Source organism: Oncorhynchus gorbuscha, unplaced genomic scaffold (assembly GCF_021184085.1).
Source record: "Oncorhynchus gorbuscha isolate QuinsamMale2020 ecotype Even-year unplaced genomic scaffold, OgorEven_v1.0 Un_scaffold_18990, whole genome shotgun sequence".
In the NCBI taxonomy this organism is placed as follows: Eukaryota; Metazoa; Chordata; class Actinopteri; order Salmoniformes; family Salmonidae; genus Oncorhynchus; species Oncorhynchus gorbuscha.
In genome coordinates, this window is record NW_025760409.1 from 1 (window position 1) to 3659 (window position 3659).

Genomic DNA, 3659 nt, shown 5'->3' on the forward strand with positions numbered 1-3659 from the left:
GATCCCGCTACCTCTCGCATGCTAAGCGAGCGCTCTACCATTTGAGCTAATCCCCCTGTAGCTCCAATCAAAAGTATGAAATCTCAATGACCGCACTGCCAAATCCCTCGTCCATAAGAAAGGATACTTTTTAAAAAGTATGCTTGCTTCAGCTGTCTAAAAGTATTTTTCATGGTAGTTCAGTAAAGGTTGAAGTAGTGACTGCAGTAAGCCCAGTGGTGGAAATAGTTGTATTGTTGGGTTAGTATCCAGAGCTACAACAACAATGTGTGCTGATTGAACCAAACTAAATAGTTGGAGGATGCGGGCATCGATCCCGCTACCTCTCACATGCTAAGCGAGCGCTCTACCATTTGAGCTACTCCCCCTGTGCCTCCAATAAGAAGTATGAAATCTCAATTACCGCACTGCCAAATCCCTCGTCCCTAAGAAAGGATACTTGCTTCAGCTGTCTAAAAGTATTTTTCATGGTAGTTCAGTAAAGGTTGAAGTAGTGACTGCAGTAAGCCCAGTGGTGGAAATAGTTGTATTGTTGGGTTAGTATCCAGAGCTACAACAACAATGTGTGCTGATTGAACCAAACTAAATAGTTGGAGGATGCGGGCATCGATCCCGCTACCTCTCACATGCTAAGCAAGCACTCTACCATTTGAGCTAATACCCCTGCGCCTCCAACAAGAAGTATGAAATCTCAATGACTGCACTGCCAAATCCCTCGTCCATAAGAAAGGATACTTTTTTAAAAGTATGCTTGCTTCAGCTGTCTAAAAGTATTTTTCATGGTAGTTCAGTAAAGGTTGAAGTAGTGACTGCAGTAAGCCCAGTGGTGGAAATAGTTGTATTGTTGGGTTAGTATCCAGAGCTACAACAACAATGTGTGCTGATTGAACCAAACTAAATAGTTGGAGGATGCGGGCATCGATCCCGCTACCTCTCGCATGCTAAGCGAGCGCTCTACCATTTGAGCTAATCCCCTGCAGCTCCAACAAGAAGTATGAAATCTCAATGACCGCACTGCCAAATCCCTCGTCCATAAGAAAGGATAATTTTTAAAAAGTATGCTTGCTTCAGCTGTCTAAAAGTATTTTTCATGGTAGTTCAGTAAAGGTTGAAGTAGTGACTGCAGTGAGCCCAGTGGTGGAAATAGTTGTATTGTTGGGTTAGTATCCAGAGCTTCAACAACAATGTGTGCTGATTGAACCAAACTAAATAGTTGGAGGATGCAGGCATCGATCCCGCTACCTCTCACATGCTAAGCGAGCGCTCTACCATTTGAGCTAATCCCCTGCGCCTCCAACAAGAAGTATGAAATCTCAATGACCGCACTGCCAAATCCCTCGTCCATAAGAAAGGATACTTTTTAAAAAGTATGCTTGCTTCAGCTGTCTAAAAGTATTTTTCATGGTAGTTCAGTAAAGGTTGAAGTAGGGACTGCAGTAAGCCCAGTGGTGGAAATAGTTGTATTGTTGGGTTAGTATCCAGAGCTACAACAACAATGTGTGCTGATTGAACCAAACTAAATAGTTTGAGGATGCAGGCATCGATCCCGCTACCTCTCACATGCTAAGCGAGCGCTCTACCATTTGAGCTAATCCCCCTGTGCCTCCAACAAGAAGTATGAAATCTCAATGACCGCACTGCCAAATCCCTCGTCCCTAAGAAAGGATACTTGCTTCAGCTGTCTAAAAGTATTTTTCATGGTAGTTCAGTAAAGGTTGAAGTAGTGACTGCAGTAAGCCCAGTGGTGGAAATAGTTGTATTGTTGGGTTAGTATCCAGAGCTACAACAACAATGTGTGCTGATTGAACCAAACTAAATAGTTGGAGGATGCGGGCATCGATCCCGCTACCTCTCACATGCTAAGCGAGCGCTCTACCATTTGAGCTAATCCCCCTGCGCCTCCAACAAGAAGTATGAAATCTCAATGACCGCACTGCCAAATCCCTCGTCCATAAGAAAGGATACTTTTTAAAAGTATGCTTGCTTCAGCTGTCTAAAAGTATTTTTCATGGTAGTTCAGTAAAGGTTGAAGTAGTGACTGCAGTAAGCCCAGTGGTGGAAATAGTTGTTTTGTTGGGTTAGTATCCAGAGCTACAACAACAATGTGTGCTGATTGAACCAAACTAAATAGTTTGAGGATGCAGGCATCGATCCCGCTACCTCTCACATGCTAAGCGAGCGCTCTACCATTTGAGCTACTCCCCTGTGCCTCCAATAAGAAGTATGAAATCTCAATTACCGCACTGCCAAATCCCTCGTCCCTAAGAAAGGATACTTGCTTCAGCTGTCTAAAAGTATTTTTCATGGTAGTTCAGTAAAGGTTGAAGTAGTGACTGCAGTAAGCCCAGTGGTGGAAATAGTTGTATTGTTGGGTTAGTATCCAGAGCTACAACAACAATGTGTGCTGATTGAACCAAACTAAATAGTTGGAGGATGCGGGCATCGATCCCGCTACCTCTCGCATGCTAAGCGAGCGCTCTACCATTTGAGCTAATCCCCTGCAGCTCCAATCAAGAAGTATGAAATCTCAATGACCGCACTGCCAAATCCCTCGTCCATAAGAAAGGATAATTTTTAAAAAGTATGCTTGCTTCAGCTGTCTAAAAGTATTTTTCATGGTAGTTCAGTAAAGGTTGAAGTAGTGACTGCAGTAAGCCCAGTGGTGGAAATAGTTGTATTGTTGGGTTAGTATCCAGAGCTACAACAACAATGTGTGCTGATTGAACCAAACTAAATAGTTGGAGGATGCGGGCATCGATCCCGCTACCTCTCACATGCTAAGCGAGCGCTCTACCATTTGAGCTACTCCCCTGTGCCTCCAATAAGAAGTATGAAATCTCAATTACCGCACTGCCAAATCCCTCGTCCCTAAGAAAGGATACTTGCTTCAGCTGTCTAAAAGTATTTTTCATGGTAGTTCAGTAAAGGTTGAAGTAGTGACTGCAGTAAGCCCAGTGGTGGAAATAGTTGTATTGTTGGGTTAGTATCCAGAGCTACAACAACAATGTGTGCTGATTGAACCAAACTAAATAGTTGGAGGATGAGGGTATCGATCCCGCTACCTCTCACATGCTAAGCGAGCAATCTACCATTTGAGCTAATCCCCTGCGCCTCCAACAAGAAGTATGAAATCTCAATGACCGCACTGCCAAATCCCTCGTCCATAAGAAAGGATACTTTTTTAAAAGTATGCTTGCTTCAGCTGTCTAAAAGTATTTTTCATGGTAGTTCAGTAAAGGTTGAAGTAGTGACTGCAGTAAGCCCAGTGGTGGAAATAGTTGTATTGTTGGGTTAGTATCCAGAGCTACAACAACAATGTGTGCTGATTGAACCAAACTAAATAGTTTGAGGATGCAGGCATCGATCCCGCTACCTCTCTCACATGCTAAGCGAGCGCTCTACCATTTGAGCTACTCCCCCTGTGCCTCCAATAAGAAGTATGAAATCTCAATTACCGCACTGCCAAATCCCTCGTCCCTAAGAAAGGATACTTGCTTCAGCTGTCTAAAAGTATTTTTCATGGTAGTTCAGTAAAGGTTGAAGTAGTGACTGCAGTAAGCCCAGTGGTGGAAATAGTTGTATTGTTGGGTTAGTATCCAGAGCTACAACAACAATGTGTGCTGATTGAACCAAACTAAATAGTTGGAGGATGCGGGCAT

General features: G+C 43.5%; 1 non-coding gene across 1 annotated transcript; it reads right to left on the reverse strand.

Moving 5' to 3' along the window:
- Window positions 1-1821: 1821 nt before the first annotated feature.
- On the reverse strand, window positions 1822-1894 carry trnaa-agc. Its single transcript has one exon. It is a non-coding gene; the product is annotated as a tRNA-Ala (tRNA).
- Between the last annotated feature and the right edge of the window lie 1765 nt (window positions 1895-3659).